The sequence below is a fragment of the Chenopodium quinoa genome, unplaced genomic scaffold (genome assembly GCF_001683475.1).
Source record: "Chenopodium quinoa cultivar QQ74 unplaced genomic scaffold, ASM168347v1, whole genome shotgun sequence".
Lineage (NCBI taxonomy): Eukaryota > Viridiplantae > Streptophyta > Magnoliopsida > Caryophyllales > Amaranthaceae > Chenopodium > Chenopodium quinoa.
In genome coordinates this window covers 3,340,856-3,364,777 of record NW_018743327.1, presented here as the reverse complement: position 1 = coordinate 3,364,777, position 23,922 = coordinate 3,340,856, and positions in this window count along the sequence as shown.

Here is a 23,922-nt window from a genome sequence, read left to right as displayed (position 1 = left end):
TGGAAGTTGTACGTTCCAAGGTACTAGTTCCACAAGGAAAGCTGCTCCATTCTTATGGAGATTAAGGATCGGTTGACTCTTCAGAAGCCGACTCCTATGAAAGGTTCCACTGAAAATCGGAACAAGAACAAACACTGTCACTACCATGAGGATGTCGGCCATGACACCAACGAGTGCTTCAGCCTCAAGCGGGAACTTAACCGTCTGGCCGACAAAGGAGCACTGAAATCCTATGTGAAATCCAAAGTGGCTTCCAAATCGAATCCTGGGAAGTTGAGCAAAAAGACTCCGCAACCTACTATTAGCTTTGAAACGGATGAGGAACCGGTCTATACGATAGCAGGCGGATTCGCCGGTGGTGGTCCAACCATCTATGGAATCAAGGATCATTTGAGAATGATGGTCCATTCTGTTGACGAGGGACAGGAGTCTGGCATATCCGCCTTCCCTGAAGTCATCATCACCGAAAAGGACAGAGGCAAAGTCTGTCGGCCGCATGATGACCCTGTGTTCATAGAATTAGTGCCAACCAATTGGTTGGTCGCATCTTAATTGACACAAGAAGCTCCTGAGACATCATTAGCTACAAATGTCTATCCAACATGAAATACAGGCCGTATAGAATGACGGATGTCTCCCACCCCCTTGTGGGTTTTGGGGGAGGAGTTGTGCATCCAGTCGGACGCATTGATTTGCCCATCTGACTAGGAGAAAAAGGTAGCGGTCGGCACATGACCATCCGGTTCCTGGTGGTCGAGGAGCAGAAAGCCTACAACCTCATCCTTGGCCGACTCACTCTTAACGAGTGCAAGGCAATCATCATTCCAGTTCTTATGCTTGTCAAGATTGAGAGGGATGTTGGGACTATTGGCTCCCTGAACGGGGACCAGAAGACGGCTCAAGAATGCTATCTCTCGGACATCAAGCCTGCGGAAGCTGCAGCCGGTTAGGGCAAAGAGCCAATTGACCTTGCTGAGGTCAAGGATGACCATCCGACCCCACCAGTCGTTAAGAAACGAAAGCTTAATCCACTGGTGGTGGTCAAAAAAGAAAAGTAATAGCAATCACTAACCGGGGAACAGTCAGATGACCTCCGTCCCCAACCGGGCGGTAAGCACATTGATATTCCTTTGGACGACAGCTGTCTAGAGCAAACTATTAAGGTGGGGATGGCTGCTTTTGCTAAGTTGGGCACAAGTCTGCACTAACTATTGAAAGAATTCAAAGACATTTTTTCCTTTGAAGTGGAAGAGATGCCAGGCATTAGCCTGGATCTTGCAATCCACAAACTCGTTGTGGATCCCAAAAAGAAGCACATTCGACAAAAGAAAAGAAACCATGGAGAGGAAAGAATTCAGGCGGCAGCCCTTAAAGTTAAAAAGTTGTTAGACCTTGGGTTCATTCGGCCATGTAGCTTCCCTGAATGGGTTGCAAATGTTGTGCTTGTAAAGAAGCTAAATGGCACCTGGCGTATGTGTGTAGATTACACTGACTTGAACAGAGCATGTTTGAAGGATAGGTATCCACTTCCAAATATCGACAGTCTGGTCGACTCTACAGCTGAACATGACCTGATGAGTTTTATGGACTCCTACTCAGGCTTTCATCTGATTCCCCTGTGGAAAAAGGATCAAGAAAAGACGGCTTTCGTCGTTGATCAGGGGTTACTCTGTTACAATGTGATGCGGTTTGGTTTGAAGAATGCGCCTGCTACTTTCCAACGAATGATTAATATAGTCTTCATTAATCAAATTAGGAGGAATTTAGAGGCATACATTAATGATATGATAGTCAAATCAAAACAACAGGCGGATCACCGGTCTGCCCCCCGAGAAACATTCGCCACACTCAGGCGTCACAAGGTCATGCTTAATCCAAAAAAATGTGTCTTTAGGATTGAGTCTGGGAAGTTTCTCGAATTCTTAATTGACCAAAGGGGGATAGAGGCCAACCCTGAAAAAATACAGGCGGTAATCGACACGCAGTCGCCCCGTTCTGTGAAGGAAGTTAAAAAATTAACCGGTTGTCTGGCAGCTCTGGGAAGATTTCTCAGTCGGTCAGGCGACAAGTGCCTCTATTTCTTCTAGGCGATCAGGAAGAAGACTAGATTTTAATTAGGGGATGATGCTGAAGCCGCATTCCAAAAGCTGAAAACGCATCTGCACTCTTTGCCAAGGTTGGTCTGTCCCTTGCCCAAAGAGGTGCTCTATATGTATCTGACAGTTTTAAATCATGCCCTCAGTGCTGTACTCTTAGCTGATAAAGATGGCATCTAGCTCCGGGTCTACTTCAATAGCCACATTCTAAGAAACGCAGAGCTTCGGTACCCCATAGTTGAAAATTTTGGTCTCGCCCTTTTCATGGCTGTCAAGAAGTTGAAACCATACTTCTTGGCACATTTAGTCACGGTCTACACTGACCAACCAATCAAGCGACCAATGACAACCCTGGAGTCTTCTGGTCGAATGCTCAAATGGGCTATTGAGTTACAGGGACTGGAAATCACTTTCGAACCAAAGAAGGCAATAAAGGGGCAAGCATTCGGCAACTTTACTGTTGAAATGACAAGGCCGGCTGAGCCGGATCATATCAATCAAGTTTCGAAAGTGTATGTGGACGAAAGGTCCAAGATGAACGGCTGTGGTGCAGGCGTAATTTTCTAGTCTCCTGAGGGGGACATATATGAATATGCACTACGGTTCAAGTTCCATGCCTCAAATAATGACGCCGAGTATGAAGCCCTGTTAGCCGGCATTTGGATGTGCAAGGCGGCAGGGGCAACAAGAATTGACGCATGCTCTGACTCTCAATTGGTTGTAAGCCAATACAATGGTGTCTATGAGGCCACCTATCCGATTATGATCAAATACTTGCAGGCGGTCAAGGCTGAAGCTGGGACACTTGAAGACTTCAATTTAAGACAAGTGCCCAGATAAAAAAATAATCAGGCGGATGCTCTGTTCAAACTGGCCTCATTCGCCTCATGTGAAACGCCTCGGTCAGTCTTCTAGGTCATGGAAAAGAGAAGTGTATTTGATGAAGACCCCATTGAAGTACTTGACCGAAGGTCTACCTTGGTGGATAGCATCCGGGCATACCTAACAGACGACACCCTCCCAGATTCACCTCAAGAGGCGGTCGTGCTGAAAAAACGGGCTGCAAACTTTGAGATAAGGAGCTCTTCAAAGCAGGTTTCATGAAGCCTCTTTTGAAGTGTGTGACCCTAGAAAAAGGGCCAGAAATCCTCACAAAATTGCATGCCGGATACTGCGCCCCTCATGTAGGCGGAAGATCCTTAGCTGTCAGGGCCAGGCGGCATTACTTCTGGCCTACCCTTGAGTCTGATGCTATGGATATGGTTAAAAAATGTGACAAGTGTCAAAAGTTTGGCAAGCTGATCCATCATCCGGCCGCTGACCTGACGGCCATATACAGTCTTGTGCCGTTTGCTAAATGGGGCATGGACATTCTGGGTCCATATACAACTGCTCTAGGCGGCAGGCGCTACATCTTAGTGGCTGTGGATTACTTTACCAAATGGGTAGAGGCAGAGGCGGTCAAAAATATCAAGACAAAGGACGTGATTTCCTTCATCTGGAAGAATATCATCACTCGTTTCGAGGTGCCTATGTCTATGGTTTTTTATAATGGTCCTTAGTTTGAGACTCCTCACTTGAAGACTTGGATGGGAGATTAGGGGATCTCCAATTATTTTGCATCGGTCGGTCGACTCCAAGCAAACGGCCAAGTTGAAGCCTTCAACAAATTAATCTCAGACGACATAAAAAAGAAAATTGAGAGAGCTAGCGGCCTACGGGCGGATGAATTACCACACGTCCTGTGGGCCATCAGAACAACAGAAAAAGGGGCGACTGGAGAAACCCCATTCCTTATGGTGTACGAGGAAAAAGATGTCTTGCGTATTGAACACTATGAGCCGACTCTCCGGATTATGCTATATGATGAAGAGGCGAATTGGGAGGCCATGCGTATGGCATTGGATTTGTTCCCAGAGCGCAGGGGAAATGCTGCCTTGCACCATGAGATCTACCGTCTGAGAATGACTCGAGCATACAACAAAAGAGTACACAAGCGTCCTTTAAAAGTTGGGGATTTTGTGTTACGGAAAATGGAGGCAGTCAGAAGGGCGAATGAACAAGGGAAGTTAACCCCAAATTAGGAAGGCCCCTACCGAATCTATGAAGATGTAACAGGTGGCACCTACCGCCTGGAAACACCAGGCGGCAGGAGGCTACCAAGAACCTGGAATGTAGATAACCTGAAGAGGTATTTCTTCTGAAATTTTGTAAAGTTTTTTGACTTGTTAATGAAATTTTTCCTTCATTTCATACTTGTCTTTATTTTCTTTTCTTTCTTTTGAGCACCAGCTGCACAAAGTGCAGAAGGACCATGCTCATAACAATGAAGGATGCCGCCTGCACTATGTGCTGGCGGATCCTACTTACCCTTTATGGTATCGCCTGCACAATGTGCAGGCAAGCCAAAAAATTTAAATAATAGCGACGTTGGAGAATCGCCTGCACAATATGCAGACGGCCAACGACGAGATTTCGCGAGCTACCACCTGCCCAATAGGAAGACGGCTAAGCACATTCTTAATCTAAATATAATTTCGGGACCGTCTGCCCCAACAGTAGACGCCCATAAGAACCCAACTACACCAAAGCGGTCGGCCTTAAACTTATCCTTAAGCTAAGTTAATAACTTAGTAGCTAACATCCAAGTGACGAGAGGCCAATGGCCGGATGAAAAACTAAGCTTTTAACATAGCAGCTAGTTATCTTTTATTTTAAGCAAAGTCAATGACTTAGTGGCTATTCAATTCTTTAACCGAGGCCAATGGTCGGATGAATATTATTTAAACTATCGTCTGCTCCAACATGAGTACGACTGTCAGCTCCAACATGAGTCAGGTAACCGGCGACGTCCATTCGGGCGAATTCGTCGAGGAGAAGCATCTCCCATTTGGGTGGCACATTGCTCTACGAAAACAACAAGCGGCCCTACCGAATGCGCTAAGGCAGCGCTCGCAGCCGTTTGATTTAATCTAGTACAGACGGATGGCGGTTACTGTTTTAGGATTAAAGGCTATCTCACCGCCTGTCCTTGTTATGGGGCAAGGCAGGCGGACCAATATGTTCTTAATTAAAATGTTAAGTTAAAAGACTTAGCAATTTTTCCATATTACTTGAGGCCTTTGGCCGGATGCATTTATAGAACCATCTGCTCTATATGGCCGTCTGCCGCTTGTTTTGGGGAAATCACCATAGTGATTGATTGACTCAAAAACCATTCATACTCTTTAAAGTATAAAAATTTCTAAGTCAATCAATCCATTCAACCAAAACTAAGCGACATCCGGCCAGGGGCAAGAACATTCGCATACTATACAAGTTAAAATACTTAGCCAAAATTCTATGCATGGAAATTGAAAGCTTTGAAAATTTTTAAAGCATAAACACCAATATAAATAAAACCGGTCAAATAACCGGATGCTTCATAAAATAACAACCGTCAAAATTGACGACTGCAAATGTTAACTGGAAAAGCCAGGAATTGTCAAATTACCCGACCCCTTGGTCGGTAAAGATACATGATTACTCGGCACGCAGGCTGGAAAAGAAGAATAATTGGCCATTCGGCCGCAGAAAGAAAAAACATTGAGCTTAAGGATCAGGGGAGCTTCTCAGCATTGGCATCCGCCTTGTCCTCCGGCACATGCTCCTTGGACTCCTCATACACCTCCTGATCATCCTCCTCGTCCCCAGAAGACGAGCCGCCTAACGAGCTGGACTCCTCAGAGACATTCTTGGCAGCCGCTTCCTTCTCGATCGCCTCTTGAGCTTCCCTGAGGAGTCGGGCATTGAACTCGTCATTTACCTTATCAAACACACCTTCCAAGTTTGATAATTGGCAGACGGCTTCACAGCTGCCCAGGCCGCACACATGATTACCTCATTATCGTCCATCATTTGCTTAACCAAGGCCTGTTTCTCCTCCTCCATCAAGGACTTGTACTTGGTCCGGAGTTGGGTATCTTGGTTTCTTAGCCGCTCTCGAAGTCTCTTGACTATCTCCTTAAGGTTAGACGCCTTGGATTCCGCCTCCTTGAGAGTCTCCTGCTCCTGGAGCTCCTTCACCCGCTTCTTTGCTGCGTCCAAGTTCTACTGGTTTTGCAGATTTGCTGACGCCTGGGAATACAACATATCAAGTGTTAGAATCTCATTTTGAGCAATCTCAAACTGAGCTTTGTCTATAGTAGAGGTGGCCTGAGCATTCGCTGCCTTTACCTCCCTGGTCTTCTCATTGAGTGGCCCTTTAAGACCACTCACGCGCAGCATAGCCTGCAGTCGTCCAAAACAAGGAAATTCATCAGAAATCATTCGGCAAAAAATATAAACCAAGTTATAAGATGAAGTTTTACTTCGCAAAGAAGCATTAGTATGCCATCAAGGTCAAGGGTGTCGACCCCTCTGACGGCAGCCTTGTCCTCAGGATCAAGCGTCTTGAGTATCCGCCTGGCCATCTGAAGGACAGTTGGTCTCACTGGAGCATCTGTCAATACAAATACAACTAAGTTAAGACTTTTTGAAGAAAGTTAAACTTCATAAATCATGGTCGGATGGTCAGATGATTTACCTCCTTCTCCCCCTGCGGCTTTACTGCCGCCTGCTGTGCCGCCATCAGTGGTAAGTGGCTGTTTGCCACTCTTCGACGCTCGTTGTTGAGTGTCCGGCTTTGTTGGAGTTTGGGTAGGGGAAGATGTGCCCGTTCTCTTCTGAGGCTTAGTGGCGATGTGTTTCCTGCGATTTTGGGAAACGTCACCAGCCGACTGCTTACGCAGTTTGGGATCCGGTTGAGAAGAGGGGGTAGGCTTTGATGAGCCACCCTGAAAAGAATTCTAAGTGTGAGACCTTGAGACAAAATACACTAATTATTTCATTGAAGAAATTTTTCAAGAGCTGAACAGTTCGTTACCTTGAAAGTGCCGCCTGGCGGCTGTTCATCCGCTTGCTTGAGGTTCGAGCGGTAGAAAGCGGCAGAGATAGCCGACTTTTTGTGAGAGGGAATCTTGGCCATTGCTTTGTCTGCAAAAAACAACAAAAAGAGTTAGCAATAAAATAAATAAGAAAGAATGTGGGTAGCAAAGCTAACAAATTCATGCGGCCAGCTACCTCTCGGCATCTCAGTACTAAGGCCGCAGGCGGCCAAGTACGTCCCGTCCGAGAGCCACTCGAATCAGGGAATATAACTTTCGGGGGTGACTTCCTTGACCCCCGTCTCGTTGTTCATTCAGACGGCCATAGTAAAAAGGTCTCGATAAAAAATCTCCTCCTGTGCCCGGCTGGGAACAGGCGGAAAGGCTTTCTTCCCAGCCAGGAGGAGCGGATACTAAGTCCAGTGGTTGTACCGCTTGTTTCTTCGGAGGTTTGGGGAAAAGACTATGTAAAATTTAGTTCTCCAATCTTTCCACTTGTTCTCTTTCCCCAGAGTCATCATATAACGGGTATGGCTGGTCAGAGTAAACTAGCCTATCCTGCTTGAATTAGAAGTCCTGATCAAGTAATGCATGTGAGAAAACGCCTCGAAGCTGGGCTCTACCTCCAGCATCTCACAGGCGACAACATAACTTAGAATGTTGACCCAAGAGTTTGGGGCTAGTTGCCAGATACCCTGCTGGTATCCGTCCAATATCCTCTCCACAGCCGGATGGAGAGTGAAGCAAAGTCCTGCCTGGATGGCCGCCTTGTAGCAGCCGAAGCAGTGGTCACCATAGCAGGACATCTCAAGCTAGGTGACCATGTCTATAGCATCCGGTACGGACAGAAGGAACCCATGTCCCATGACATGGGTAGAAAGAAACTTGGGAAGGTCATCCTTCATGATCTTCCGCCTGCCTTCGGGGACGTGCAGATAATAAGGCGCACGTTCATGCCGCCTGGAAGCAGACGGCTCCTCCCAGCCCTCTCCCTTCTCAACGAAGAGGGACTCTCTAGCAGCTTTAAGGTTCGACTGCGCCTCCTCCGAGTCAAGGGGGACGCAGTTGCAAGATGATGACGCAGAGTCATCATCAGAGTTCTCTTTGGAGTTGGGGGCCCACTGGCTAGTACCAGCAGTGTCCTCCCCCAGCTCATCATCCGGCACCGATCCACTCGAACCGGGGTTTTCATATTCTTCGTCACACTCCTCCAAGAATGAGTCACTGGGAGTGCTGACGGTGCTAGGGGGTTCCCTACTTATTTCAGTGATAGGCACCCTAATGGAGCCGTCAGAAAAAATAGTCTCACTGCCCGAATGGTACCAAGAACCATCTGTCCTATATCTCCTTGTCGTCTGCTTTGTTCATGGCATCGTGTCCTGCAGGGGCACATACACTGTTGGATTTGGAGATGTACTTAAAGGAAAGTTCTCGAACGAGCATTCGGCACTCCTAGCTCTAGATTCAGCCGTCTCCGGCGACTGACTGATCACTAATCTAGGTCGTGCCGGGTGCGTTTGGGAAACTATTTTTAATAAAGAGAAAAAATGCAAAGAAAATAAGTAAAAGAGGGATTAAGCGGTTACCTTAGAAGAAGTGTAGACACCCATTTGTGTCTCCCCAAAACCAAACCCAGTAATGAGTACCTTTCATGTCGAATCATAATCGAATGAAGTGAAAGTTTGGAAAGTCTAGTGTTGCGGATAGTTTTAATTTCTTTTCTCTTCTCTCTATTTTTGAAAACTTATTTTAAGAATACAGCCAATCCATTTTGGTTGGTCCATAATATGGGTCTAATAATAGTGTAGTTGGATAGGGCTTGACAAGAGCTTTCCAACGATATATTATAAGCCCCATTCCGATGAATATTGAGGAAGTTATGGCCATTTACTAAACTGGGCCCGGTTTGAGTTTTATATGCGGCCCAATAATCTAGGGGAGGACCTTATATAGATTTATTATTCCTAATGCAATTAGGAATGGTTTTAGTCTTCTAGATTCTTCTACAAGGTTCTTTTCATTCCTAATTCAATTAGCATAAATAAATTGACTTTTGTTGATTTTTTCAGAGTTTTAATTAAAATCAAAGGACGTTTTTTGAGGAAAATACGATTTTATCCTCCTGTACGGCAATTTCTGATCTTAAGAAAATGCGTAAATTTTTGAATCAGTGCCAAACGTTCTAGTGTTTTCGTAGTCTTTGTTGAGTTTTGTAGGAAATTGCGCCGCAGGAGCATTTGCTCGGGTTTTTCATGGAGCGACTACGGGAATTAGAAGTGCACGACCATCTTTGAAGCCCAAGGCCGGTTAGAGTCATCAAGCCGGTGATTAAGGGCTTGGTAATTGGGATCCCGAGGCATTTGGACCGAGTATTCAAGACCCGAAGAGGAAATCCGGATTGGGCCGAGAAATCAAGCCCAATCGAAGTTCGAGCCTCAAAGTGAAGCAAGGGCCCGATCGGGCAAGAGGTTGCACGATAAGGCGTGGCGCAGCGTTGGTGCTGTGCGTGCTTATAGCGCGCCCGATCGTGCGAGCGTCTAGCACGATCGGGCGATGCTGCGGAGAAGGGATGCGAAGAAAAAGGCGGGCCCGATCGGGCGCGTGTTTTTATGAAGCCTGATTAGTTTAGTTTTAATTTTTGTTTTAAAAAACGTTTAAGTACGATTTTGTATGGAATTTAGATTACTTTCTTTCTTAGACTTTCTCTCTCTACTTAGATTATTTTCTCTCTTAAATTCTCTCTCAACTTTTGTTCTTAATTATTTTCCATTAATTCCAGATTTCTTCTTGGTAACAATTTCTTCTCTTTTAATTTAAGCTATTTTATTACTTCTTTGATTATGCTTTTATTTATTTATTTGATTAGTTTAGTTATGATGATGCGTGAGTAGTTTTATTTCTAGGGTTTATGGGGATCTAATAAATGATATGAAGGGGTAATTTTGTGGTTGTCAATTATCAATGCTTGGTTGATTTCCTATTGATTGATTTAATGCTATGCAATTAGGTTTGGCCAGATTTAATTGTATGAATTTAGCAATATTAATTCGAGATTCGAAAGATGAGAATTGATATTTAGGCTTAGTTTCAATAGGCGGATTAATTTATAAATGGTTAAGTCGAGATTCGACAGATGAGATTTAATACCGGTAAATTAACTCTGTGATTATAATACGTAGCGAAAGCCCTTTATAATCTGATTAACCAATGCTTGATGATTGCTTATTATGATTTGCCCTGGAATATTGTTTATTAGTGAACCTATGCCTTAGGCCTTTTAATATTTGATTTTCTCCCTACTTTATTCCTTTCGACCTTATTCTTCGTAGTTTAGATTTTATTCACAAAAATATTAGTTACTTAGATAATTTAGACTATAAGAATTAATTAGGAATAGAAAGACCTGTTTCCCTGTGGAGTTCGACCCTACTTCCCTATCTACTTTAATTAGAGGACTTAGGTAATTATTTTTGATTAGGGGATACGACTTTACCCTGTCAAAATTTGGCGCCGTTGCCGGGGAAACGGTTTTATTTTTGTTTTCTGATTATATTTTTGTAGTCTAGATTATCCCCTTTTGCCTCAGAGAACGTGAGTTCTTTGAGGCAATTCTCATATTTGTCTTTTAGTTCTTTGTTCATGCCCAGGTGTTCCAGATCAAGTTACATCCTGTAGGGAATAGTTTCAAGCCTTTAAAATCCCACTAGCTTGAACCCCACTGTGATCATACACTAAAGTACGGTGGCGTCAAAAGGGAAGAAGATAGAGCAAAAGAGTCTCCAACAAGTTTTTAAGGAACTTGTAAACCGTTCATAGGATGAAGGTTACACCCCTTAACGATCCAAGAGATCGTCAACTCCATAAGGTCATGAACCAAATAAGGGTTCGGGGATGATGGTACAAATCCAACCTAAAAGAGATTGAACCTGCCCTAATAATAGGCCTCTACTTTATTCTGCTCGTATTCATGTGCGCTTTCTGACTAACATACAATCAATAGGATCAACCCTAAACCTGTTTAATCTATGTTGGTTGAATTTAATGCACAAATAAACTATTATTGGCGATCACTTGAATTTATAATCACAATTAACCTAACAAGATTATTAAATATCTTATTAAAAGTGAACCAAATTCCCTTTAAACATGCAATAAAGGTGATCAAGCAATAAATAATAAATAGCATATCAAGCAACATAATAAATAATTAATATCATGAATAATAATTATAATAATAATAATAATATCATCATAAATTAAATAATTATAAATTATAACAATTATAATCATGTTAAAGCATAGCAAGATCCTAGGCATGATACTAACAAGATTAATAACAAACCCTAGCATGTCACTAAACAATAAAAATCAAATCTTTAGCCCTAACATGATACTAACAATCATAAATATTAGGAAGAATATAGGAAGCATCATACTTTTAATCATACTTGATATTAAAATTACCCTAGACATGATATTAGGAATATCATAATAACAATCTAAGCATGATTTCTACATCATAATATCAATTAAACCATTAAAGTACTTACTTGGATGCCTCGTACCTCTTTCTAATTACAAAATACACACGTTAGTTACTTCAAGGAAAATAATAAACAAAACAATTAAATTAAATAATTGAAAGAGAAATTTGGGACCAAACCCTCAGAAATTAAAACCTTTCACGTCTAGGGCGAAGGCAACTTCGAATATGGCTAGGTGTTTCAAGATCTTGTGAATGCGGAATTTTGTATGAAAAAGCAAGAAAGAAAGAATGCTAAAAGATTAATGTTATTGAGAATTGATGAAAGAAAGATGATGAATAAAGAGAATTGGATGAATGAAAAAGAATGAAAAAGTATAAGGAGAATTGGTGAATGTAGGTGATTGTAGATTGTAGATTGTAGATTGTAGATTGTATATTGTAGATGAATGATGATTGTAGATGGTGAAGATAGATGGTTAATTCGTGAATGAAAACGGAGTTTTGATATGATATTTATAGAGAAAAACATCCAAAAAAGATAATTTATCAAAACAGAGTTTGAAGATCGAAAAACTAACTTGGCGTCAGCCGTGGCTCATTGGCGCCAGGACCAGTGGTTAGCGCCAGGCGCCAATGGCTGGCGTCTGGCGCCAATCCTGGTTCCAGGCGCCAAGGCCTGGGTTGGACGCCAAACCGGCTTTTAACACGTTTTCGAAAATCTGATAATTTTACCGTACTGGAAGATAAAATAATATAATTTCAGTCGAAAATGCTATTTGATCTAATTAAAACTCTGAAGAATCCTAATTGAATTAAGAATGATAAAACCTTCTAGAATGTTCTAGAAGACCAAAACCATTCCTAATTACATTAGGAAGGATAAATCATATTAAGCCCTCCCCTAGATCATTGGGCCGTACTTAAAACTCAAACCGGGCCCAGTTTAGTAAATTGGCCATAACTTCCTCAATATTCATCGGAATTGGGCTTATAATATATCGTTGGAAAGGTCTTTGCAAGCCCCATCCAACTACACCACTATTGGACCCATATCATGGACCAACCAAACTGGATCGGCTGTTTTCTTAAAATAAAGTTTTCAAAAACAGAGAGAAGAGAAAAGAAAAGAAAAGAAAAGAAATAAAACTTTCCGCAACACTAGACCTTTCCACACTTTCGTTTCATTCGATTATGATTCGACGTGAAAGGTACTCATCACTGGGTTTGGTTTTGGGGAGACACAAATGGGTGTCTACACATCCCATTCGACCCTGAGATCGAGCGCTCTTTTCATAGGCAAAGGAAACTCTATAGACAAATTCTGGCGGGTTCTGAGGAGGACAACAGTCAAAGAGATCCTCCCTCTGATTCTAGTGACACAGATATTCCTTCAGATTCAGAATCAGAGATGACGACCCAGAAGAAACTCAGTGACTACTCGCAGCCGAAGCTCACAGATTTCCCGCACCTTACTCCCACTCCGGCTCTAGATGAAGTTCAATTTGAGATCAAGCCCCAATTTATCACTATGATAGAGAGGAAGCAATTCAGTGGAGCTAAAGGTGAAGATCCTAATCTTTACATCGTAGATTTCTGCCAATATTGTTGTCTCATTCAAGCTTGGGGGAGGGTATTCTATCATGTTTGGTGGAATGTTGATCCATATATGCTATGCACCTTTGCATATGCTTTTCCATATTTCTTTATTTGAAAAATCCTATAAAGATTTTTTTTTCTATCAAGGCAATTTGCATTGTGTTTTGTTTTGTTCTTGTTTTGGACATAATACTTTTGGACTTGTATAGTTGAATGTTTTTCTTCTTAAATGGTAGCGGTGTGCACGGTTTAAGAGTACTCTTGGTTGATTCTAAGATAAAGCATGCTAAGGTAGTTGGTTAGAACTAGTGGGACCATGAAACCGGATTATACTTGTTTGTGGCATGTTGGTAGTTGCTTCCTATAGTCGAATTGACACCAATAGTGAGTTTTTACTACATCCATGAAAGGTTCATTACTTTTTGAGCCTTCAACATATATTTGCATGACCGGCATGGATTCTTGACTATTGCGGACCTAATCTAAAATCTTGACTCATAATTCTCGAACTTGAGACCGAACCATCTGAGGAGGAAAAAGGCATCTTTTCGGGGTGGTAATTTTTCTTTTCTCGGTTAATTTTCTATATTTTTAGTTCATTGAATTTACATTTGCCTTCTTGCTAACCATTTGAGCCTTTTCCCTTCTTTTCAATCCACATCTTTAGAATTTTGAGCCTTTGTTTCATTTTTGTTCCATTTTTGGATTTTGTGACGCAAATGATCATTTTATTGGAGTATGTGGTATATGAGTTTGGATATTGGTTCATATTTGTAAGATAGCTTGTGTTTTGTATATTTGTGTGAATAATGGCAAATGAATTAATGAAAAAGTCGTCCAAACTTTAAAAAAAAAAAGGCAAGGACAAAGCAAATGCAAAATTGTAAAAGCCGTCCTAAGTTAAAGAGGCATGGACAATTGCTTTGAAAGAAATGAAAATTTAAAAAAAATGAAAATAAGAAAAATCAAAAAAAATATTTTGATGTGATTCTTTTCCCCTTTTTAAGCATTGAGGACAATGCTTCCTTTAAGCTTGGGGGAGAAGCATTTACGCTTTTTGTATATATGATTGTGGTTATAGCTTTGAATAAGCTTGGAGGTGTTAGTTTGTTTTTATTTGGTGACTTCTTGATTATGGTGTTGAGGATTGATCACCCTTTGCTTCACTAATTAGGAATACCGCCAAATTCTAAACTTTAAGCCTACCCTAAACCTTTATCCCTTACGTTACAACCTTTGGGAAATCCCTTTTGACCTAGAGGTTGAGTCACATACCGAGGGAGGGCATTATGAGTTAAAGCCTAAGGAGAGGGGATGCATTGTCAAGACGTCGAGTAGCCCAAAATTATCTCTTTTTCCGGTTCCTTTGTGAAACTTTTGAGATGCTCACTAGGGGAAGATATGAGACTAGTAGGGAGAAGGCGGTAAGACCGTTTGGGATGAAAGTTGATTGCAAAAACTAGTTCCTATGCTTAGCATATTTATGTTTCAATCAACCTCGGGTATCTTGAAACTTGCACTCCCTTACTTGTTTAGAAAGATTTGCATTCATTTGTGCTTGTACATTTGGAAAAGTCCTTTCATGGACATGTGTTTTCTTTTCTTTTCTTTTGATTTCCTTCTCATGCTTTGCCTTGTTTGTATTATTATGAGAGTTATAGGTTAATCTCTTAGGAAACCTTTACGAGAGCATCACTCGTCCTCTAGGGTGATCTAGGGGTTTAAATGGCTTGTCTTTAGTTGCTAAAATTGACTGTAATTCCTACGAAAGTGATTTAGTGTATATTCCCATCCTCTCTAGTTTTCTTGTTTCTTTCTTTACGTGAATAATGTCATCATTTTTCCCTTGGGCTGGATTTTGTTTTGCTCGAGGACGAGCAAAAGTTTAGCTTGGGGGAATTTGATAAGGGTCATTTATGGCGCTCAAAAGAATAAGATTTAGGTCCTTTTCTATATTTTCTTTCTATATTTTCATATTATTTTCTTAGTTTTCCTTGGTTTTCCATTTTAATAACTCATTTTGGGTTTTGATTAGTTTTTATTAGTTTTTCATGATTTTAGCCCTTAATTCATAGTTTTAGTTTTATTTCTTTTATTTTTACTTTATTTATTTCGATTTTATTTATTTTATTTTATTTGTTTCTTATTTCTCCCTCATGTTTGGTTGTTCGTGTAGGTGATTGCTCGGGACAAGACACGATTCAAATTGTCATATTCGGAGCTTCGAATGTCCAAGCTTGATGTTTCGAGGTTTTAGATTCAAAATCAATTTAGTGTTGCAACATAACAAACCAACAAGTCTCATCACCAAGCAAACAGCCATGATAGCCACGGGCGCGGGCTCGATTGCACCAAAACAGCAAAAATCGACCAGGAACTCTCCGCGGTCTGGCTGCGGGCTCACCGCAAACATAGCCTCAAACCCGCGGGCGCGGGCTCCATCACCGCGGGCTCGGCCGTCGTGCCCTTCTCCAACGCAGCTACCCCTGCTCCCCCTCACGCACCTCCTTTCCACCTCCAATTCAAATCAGCCTACAACTAGCCACAATAACCACCACTTATCACCTCTAATCACCACCAACCCACAACAATCTTTGCCACTCAAAACCACAGTTGCTTCCCCTGCTCCACCGTGCAACTCCAACGGCAATTTCAATTCGATCCCAAATCACTGCGGACGCGCTCCCTTTAATCGCAGCCGCGCCAATCTAGGTTGATGATTTTAATGAAGACTATTGGCCTTGATTTGCTGATCAAAGATAACTGATGGTGATGAGCAGCTTTGATGGTGCGTGATAGAGGATGTGAGAAGCATGGGATTATTTCCCAATTAAGAGCACCGAATATTGAAATCCACTGATTTCTTATTTTCGATTCTTTTTTGTATTTTTCCTATTTTCCTTTTGTTTTCTTATTTTCATTTTACTTTCTTATTATTTTACTTATTTATTTTATGTCATTTTCTTTTATTTTCTTTTCTCTTTTATTTTCTCTTAACCTTGTAATTATAAATACCATTTTTGGGTTAGAGAGAAAAAGACAAAGACAATTTGAATTAGAATGAGACCTCATATTTCTTAGCTTAGTTGAGAGCTTCTCTCTCTAGATCTAGGGTTAGTTTTAGGAGTAGGTTTAGAGAGAGAAATTGAGGAATTTCAATGGTTATTTGAGAGGTTGAAGATTCAAGATGACAATTGTGTTGAAGATCTCCATTATCAATCAAAGAAGATTTTTCACTCTCTCTCCTCTTTATTGCTTTATTCAATTTCAGGTTTGTTTGAATTGATTTTAATGTTTGATGCTTGATTAGTGTAGTTGTTCTCCATATTTTGTGAATTCTTGATTTTTGTAGTTGATTGTTGATAGATGATGATATTTGAGTAGTTGTTTGCTAGGAATTGTGTGAAACTTGTATGATTGATTAATTATGATTAATTTGGGAATTGTGTTAATTTATTGTTGAGATTGAAGTGATTAATGAAGGTTTTCATGTGTGTAATTCGATTAGGCCTTGAAAATTATGCTAGATTGCATTGTAATTGCTAATAACACGAACAATTGATTTAGGAATTGAAATTATCGATTGGTTTTGATTGTGATTCTCTTAGTTTGTTATTCATAGTGAACCCTAGCTTAACAATTAGGAGATAGCTCTTTGATTCCAATTGATTGCTCTTATCATTAGTCTTCACAACCTTTGATTGGCATGATCTTTCCATGTTGTTGCAATTAACATGATTACTTGTTGATCCCCGTTCCCAGTGTTTTATTTCCTTGGTTACTTGTTTTGTTAGTTGTTAGTATTCTCTGATACCTTCGTCTTCGACCTAGCTTAGGCGCATAATTGAAAGTGCTTGAACATTACCGTTCCTTTAGGTTCGACCCTTGACTTGCCTCTATACTCGTATTTAGGTTTGTTAAGTGTTTATAAATTTAGTTTGACCGATGGAAGATTAGATAACGACCTAGTTTTCCTCTTCTCGTCAAGTATTTGTTGTAAAACCTTAGAAGTCGGGGTGAAGTTAAAGGAGAAGGTAAGCAATGAAACAAGATAGCGATGAGGTAAGGTGGGGTTGGAAGACACCAATAATAATGAGAGTTTATAGTAGAATAATGCTGGATTTATACATATGTGCTTTTTAGAAGAGAGACATAGGAAGAGAGAGGGGAAGAATGTACAAACTGTAATGATTAGATTGAAATGGATAAATATTCTTATAAATGTGAAACCCAATGAAGAAAGTACATATGCAAGTAGCACATAACTATAAACTCTACAAATTGTTAACAAATAAAAAGAGAAATGGAGAGGATGGAATATAAACCACTTAAAAAGAGATTCCTAAATGAAAGAGATTACCAGAGAAGGTAAATAGGGTACAAGTAAGTAAGTAAGATGAATAGAAGATTTTTACTCTATTGATATTGTAGCCCTTAGACCTCTTTTGTAAAATAATACAAGAACAAGCTATTTATGTTATTATAATAACATAAAGACCTTTAAAATAATTGTTCAACAATTAAAACTTATAATTATGATACACTTATTGATTAGCTCGTAACCAACATGAATTATAAGCATTTTTAACAAAGATTTTGTGCTAGATTGGGGGGTGAAAGGGGAGAGATCGAGAGAAGGGTGAACAAGTACTACCTATAATTTTATTTTATATCCATTTTAAATTAAAAAAAAAGAGAGAGAGAGAAAGGGAACTAGGAGAAGAACAATTTGTAAAAAAAAAGAGGGAGTTTGGTTAAATAAAGGAAGGGATTGTGAGAGGTAAGCAAGTGTATATCTATAATTTTCAAAGAAATAGTAAGTAGACAAGGTCAGGGGAAGAAAAATAGAGAAAGAGAGGAGAGCTTTGGGACAATAGAAAAAGTAGGTGAGAACAAAGAACTTTAAGAGATCATTTTTAGTATTTAAAATTAAGATGCAACTGTCACAAAGGAGATAAATGAGAGAAATTAGGAATGTGAAAATGAAAAAAAAAAACAAGGAGGGGATTCAATGCCTATTTTTATAGAATGTAATCAAAGAAGTGATAAAAATTACTTTTTAAAAAGATTCTAAAATTTTAAAAACCATACAGGTTAAGTGTAAAAATGTAAAGGAATATGGAAAATGAGAGGAGAGCAAGTGAGGGTTGGAGAAGTGGTTTGAATTGAACGCAAGTAAATATTAACTTTATGAATTTTGTAAAATTATAAAGTAAGGAAGGATGGAGTGATGGAAGGAAGGAGTGAGGAAGAGATATGTGGTCACTTAATTGCCAATTTTATGTGCTCAAACTCATTATTAATGTGATACTTTGTATAGAAAGAAAATTGATTAATTATATTATAACTAGAAAAAAAAACAACCTTAATGTAAAATTGTGATAGAGGGGGAGAGAGAGGGGGGGGGGGGGGGGGGGCGGGGAGGGGATGAGGGAGAAGGAGAGAAAATTAAGGGACATGCGAGAGAGCGAGAGAGGAGCAGGGATAAAGGGATATGTTGTTGGAGAAGAATTCAAGTTAGAGAAGGGATGTGGAAGAGAGAGGGGCCGAGAGAAAGAAAAGGGTCAACGTAAAAAGGGTAGGCTAGGAGAGAGGAAAGGAGAAGGCATGTTGGGAGAAGTGAGGAGTCAAGAAAAAGAGAAAGACAAGAGACACAAGAGAGATAGGGAGTGAGAAAAAAGAGCTAAAGTGAGGAGTTGCAAAAAGAGACAAAGAAAGAAAGAGGAGTTGGGAGAAAATGAGAGCAAAATTAAGAGACTAGGAGAGTGAAGACCATGAGAAATCAAAAGAGAAAGAAATAAAGCAATACATGAAGATAGGGGTTGAGAAATAAAGATAGGTCGGTAGAAAGAGAGAAGGCCCAAGAGAGAAAGAGATTGAGAGAACAAAAGAAAAAGGGAGATAGAGAGAAGCCGAGAGAAATAGAGGGAACTTAAGAGAGGGAAAATCGGGGAAGAAAAGGGAGCAAGTGTACACTACAACAAAAGTGACATAAGGTAACAATAATTGGTAAAACTTTAAAAGTTATAAGGTTAATCAATAATTGATGTTTATTTTTTAATCATTGAATTTCAATTTTAATTTGGCAAATTGGATGTTGCAATCTTCCAATCTCCCTAATTGAAACAACCGGTTTGCAATCTTCTTATCGCCCTTATTGCACTACTCAGTTCGCTAATCATCCAATCGCCTTGATCGCACCACCCAATTTGTGATTCCTCTAATTGCGTGCCTTGATCGCACCACCCAGTTTGTTAATACTCCAATCACCTTGATTGCACCACCTAGTTTAGCAATCCTCCAATTGCCCTGATCTCAACACCTAGTTTACCAAAATCCTCCAATTTCCTTGATTGTACCACCCAATTTGCCAATTCTCACATCCTTTTTATCGCACCACCTAATTTTCCAATCCTCCAAACGCTCTGATCGTAACACCCAATTTGTCAATCTTCTAATCACCCTGATCACAATACCCAGTTTAATTTTACGAGGTGAATGTATGTACAGTGTTACAAAAGAATATAACCCTTTTAATATTTGACTCCTAAAGCTGAAATGTCGTAACTCCTGAATATATTTCATATAGCAACTCAAAATTATCAACCAATAATGCTTAGGTGAATAAGTCATGTTGGTATTGTATTAAGTGAATGTTGACTTGAAGTGTAACTGTTACATGAAAATTGAAACACCAATAAATTTGTTGCACAATAAGAAATTGAATTCATTCAATTCAGTCAACACACCTCAATGTAACATGTTTCCAAACAGTGAAACATGACTAATTGTTCAAAGTATATAAACAATGAAGTATCTGTCACTGTAATTTATAATCATATAAGTTACTAAATCAAATTGTTTAGAGAAATTGGATATATACAAACATTGAATACCACTCACATTATCAAGAATTACATGTTCGATGATTTTTCAAAATTGTTTTAAACTTAATTATAATACACATAACTTTATTACAAGTAAACCAATAAAATAATGATTAACATAAAACATAAGGTAATTAAATGATAATAATCAATCAAAGATCGCCAAATTGGGGGATCGTGCGCCATATTTTTGATGATGCAAATTTGTTAACAATACAAAGACATTTTGTATACATATAGATTTTCCATTTGAGTTAAATGTATCCTTTCAACATTTGATGCCCCAAGTGATATGATTAATTTTAATTCGATTAAAGCAAAGTTCTTAAATTCGATTGTAATTAATAATAACTATTTTTTGGCACCAAAGAGTTTAACAACCCATTAAATTTCGAATAAACAATTTCACAATGAATACTACCTCTTTTAAAACCGTGAGTAATTTATTGAAATTATTTTGCCAAGCAACACACACATAATTACATTAATTCATTATCAAAACAATCCATTCTATAAAATTTAATCTTTGTTTAACGTTAACAAATGTACCTATTACCATTACAATATTATAAATAATCTACACATACAACAACGACTAATTACATATTAATCACCAAGCATAGATCACCAAATTGGGGGGACCGCACGCGTAGCGGGCGAGCCGACAATTAGTATAATATAAACATGCTTTCTAAAGATATAAAACAATAAAACTACTTACTTTGTTGTCTCGTATCTCTTTTTATAAAACAATACACATGTTAGTAACTTCAAGGAAAATATTAAATCAAACAATTAATTTAAATAATTGAGATAGGGATTTGGGACCAAACCCTCATAAATTATCAACCTTTCACATCTAGGGCGAAGGCAACTTCGAGATTGGCTAGGTGTGTCTAAGTCTCGTGAAGGAGGAATGTTGTATTTGAAAAGGCAAGGCTTAGAAAATCAAGAGAGAAGGAAAGAATAAGCTTCTAGCTGTTAGATAGAAGAGAATAGATGATTATTGATGATTAATCTTGTTGATTCTTGAAAAAGGGGTGATATGACCTCTATTTATAAGGAAAAAAGAGGGTCGAAGGAATAAAAAATCATCCGAATTGGAATCAAAATAAAACTCGACAGTCAGCAGTTTTTGCGGATTTTGTTTTTATCATAACTTTTGATCCAGAAGTTCAAATAAGGCATATAATATGTCGTTGGAAAGCTCTTGAAGTATACTTTTCAACCCTATGGAAATAAGAGTTAAATATTTTTTAGAGTAAAAGATATGGCCGAAATATTGGGATGGTGTCAGTTTTGGATAGATTTTCGTATTTCTTTCGTATCTTTTTCGTTATAGATCGGAATTAATATTAATATATCATTGGAAAGATGATTTCGAGATCTATCCAACCATATAAGATTTGGATAAAAATTATGAGGTACGAAAATAATATCTGATCATCTTTGTACATCTTTCATTTCGAATAGAATTAGGACCTAAAAAAGGAAAGTTTTATTCAATTTCTAACTCTTTGACCTAATCTTTATAAAAAGGATAATTAAGATCTTTTAGAAACTAATAGAAGCTTATAATTAATCCTAATTAGTTTAGGAATGGGATTAAACCTTTGGAACCTCAACATGATCATTGGGTTGTAGGTAAAATCCGGTTTAAGCCCAGTTTAGTATTTTGGCCATAACTTCCTCATTATTCATCGGAATTGGGCTTATAATATATCGTTGTAAAGGTCTTTTCAAACCCCATCAACTACACCATTATTGGTCCCTTATCATGGACCAAACTAAACTATACTGGAAATCTTCCATAAAATAGAATACGAAAAGAAATATTTTCAAAAACAGAAAGAAGTATTTTTACTGAAAACAGAGAGATTCATGAGATTCTTTCACATTTCACCTTGCTCTATAATCAGATAATGTGAAAAGTACTCATCACTATGTTTGGTTTTTGGGGAGACACAATCATGTGCCTACAACACTCCTTTATGAATGACTTATGATGCGGCCTTTGATCCCCTCTACGGTCAAGGCTTGATCACACCTATTGGGCCATTTCCAGAGCCAAAACCACAAGAAAGGAGCGCAAAATGGAATCCCAATGCCCATTGCAAGTACCATCAAGGAAGGGGTCACTCTACCGAAAAATGTTGAAATTTGAAGGACGCCATTCAAGACTTAGTAGATTCCAACAAACTTCCTGTCTCTCAAGGTGGTAAGAAGTGACAAAAAGTAATGAAGACAAGGCGCACAGCGAGCCCTTTGCGCGAGGTTTCATGATTTCTTCTTTTTATTAGTTTTCCTTTCCCCAATTCAAGTCTACATAGATTTCCCTTTCTATAATTTGATAATTTTGTTAGCTTATTCACCATATTCATCAATAAATTGAGTATTCTTTACATCTCAATCATTTTCACAAAAAAAAATAAATAAAAAAATAAATCAATTACCGAAGTAAACACAAGGTACATCAATGATTGAGGCACCTTTGCAACTCTGACATTCCTTATTAACCATTAAATCACATATATATTTCTTCGTTAACCACTTTGAGCCTCGTCTAACGATTGACCTTATTTATTCAACCCACATTCACTTAACCCTAGGATGGAAAGATGTGCAATTTGTGTAAAAAGTAAATAAAAAAACAATGTCTAAAGGCAAGTGTTCTAATGTTTTCGATATTAACACGTCTCAAATTGCGTCTTTCATCGATTGCTTGGTACCATGCCTGAGAAACGTGAATGCTAAGTGAGTGATGGACAACATGATCTGATATTGCCTACATTGATTCAAAAGAATGAAAAAAAATAAAGAAAAGAAATTCAAATCAAAAAGATATATGAAAAATAAAACTTGCAAAGTCGAATACATAATTGCATATCTTGGGGGCTTCTCTCAGGTTTTAAGCCTTTTACCCCTTTTTTCCTTAAACCATCAACTTAACCATTACAACCCTTGAAAGACCTCTTTAAGGTGCTTGTGTAAAGTTTGGTTAGAGCTACGTTCAGCCTGATTCCTAACGGATACGTAGGCAACCTCACATTGAGGTGCGGCCACATTCATATGCATGATCGACTCGAATAATATGCAATGCTTATCGCTATGACCCTATCCATCTAGAGCTAGACTTTGGGGCTTGAACCCACATCATTTATCCTACCTAGCCTAAAGGGTCACCATTTTGACTCTTCTCACATCTCTTTCCATCACTATAGCCTTTGTAGCCTCACCTTAGTATCACTTTCACACACTTCTTTCACACATACATAGCTATATCATCTTTCCCTTAGGAACCCTTTATCATGAGATCTTGTTTCCTTACTATAGACACTCATTTATGTCTCCCCAAAACCAAAAACAGTGATGAGTATCTTTCACGTCGAAACATAATCGAATGAAGTGAAAGTGTGGAAAGTCTAGTGTTGCGGTTAGTTTTTATTTCTTTTCTTTCTCTCTGTTTTTAAAAACCTATTTAAGAAAATAGCCAATCCATTTTAGTTTGGTCCATGGCAAGGGTCCAATAATTGTGTAGTTGGGTCAGGTTCAAAATGAGCTTTCCAACGATATATTATAAGCCCGATTTTGATGAATAATGAGGAAGTTATGGCCAAACTACTAAACTGGACCCAGTTTGATATTTATGTGCGGCCTAATGATCTAGAGGAGGGCCTAATATTGATTTATCATTCCTAATGCAATTAGAATTGATTATATTATTCTATATTCTTCTTAGCATTGATAAATTGAATTTAGTTGACTTTTAAGAGTTTTAGTCAGAATAAAAAAAGTGTTTTTAAGGAAAACACAATTTTTCCCTCTCGTACAACCAAATTTTATCAAATTAAGAAAATGCGTGGAAATTTATATTCAGCGTCTGACGACAAGACCAGCGCCTGGCGCTATACCTGGCGTCTGGCGCTAGAGTCCAGCGTCTGGCGCCATGCGCG